Source organism: Oryzias melastigma, linkage group LG24 (genome assembly GCF_002922805.2).
Source record: "Oryzias melastigma strain HK-1 linkage group LG24, ASM292280v2, whole genome shotgun sequence".
NCBI classification, from domain to species: Eukaryota; Metazoa; Chordata; class Actinopteri; order Beloniformes; family Adrianichthyidae; genus Oryzias; species Oryzias melastigma.
The window spans coordinates 6,846,463-6,846,843 of NC_050535.1; the positions used below are offsets into that span (position 1 = coordinate 6,846,463).

Here is a 381-nt window from a genome sequence, read left to right on the forward strand (position 1 = left end):
TCAGTATTTTCAGCTGGCAGTTCCTACATTTTCAGTTATTCGCTCTGGCATCTTCAGGCAATCCCACATATCTAGTATTCTATTTCTTGTCCACAAGTTTGCTGCCATCCATCCTTCTCATCGCAGTTCCGGGTATTTTTTAAGAACTTTACTTACAAGAAGTTATTATTTTTGCCAAACGTGCTACTGTTTTTTGAATGTCATGTCTTCAAGTTTAAGATTTACTTACAAATGTTTCTTTTACTCCTCTGGGAAGCCTTAGGTCCGGTTTTTCTCCACCTCTGCATCGTTTAATTGATGTCCACATTTCACTGAGCTGTAATTACCACCACAGAGAGCTGGATCATCTCCAGTGTCATCAACACAAATGAAAATTCTAGT

The 381-nt window shown here is 38.6% G+C and overlaps 1 protein-coding gene and 1 long non-coding RNA gene across 3 annotated transcripts in view; one reads left to right on the plus strand and one right to left on the minus strand.

The window, feature by feature from the left end:
- LOC112157865 (glutamate receptor ionotropic, kainate 2) overlaps positions 1–381 on the plus strand; it is a 114,091-nt gene that overhangs the window by 58,059 nt on the left and 55,651 nt on the right. The gene's annotated exons all lie outside the window — the stretch shown is intronic.
- LOC118598152 overlaps positions 1–381 on the minus strand; it is a 60,719-nt gene that overhangs the window by 54,065 nt on the left and 6,273 nt on the right. The window contains exon 2 of the long non-coding RNA XR_004947265.1: positions 230–316. This is a non-coding gene — a long non-coding RNA (uncharacterized LOC118598152). The remainder of the gene's footprint in view (positions 1–229; positions 317–381) is intronic.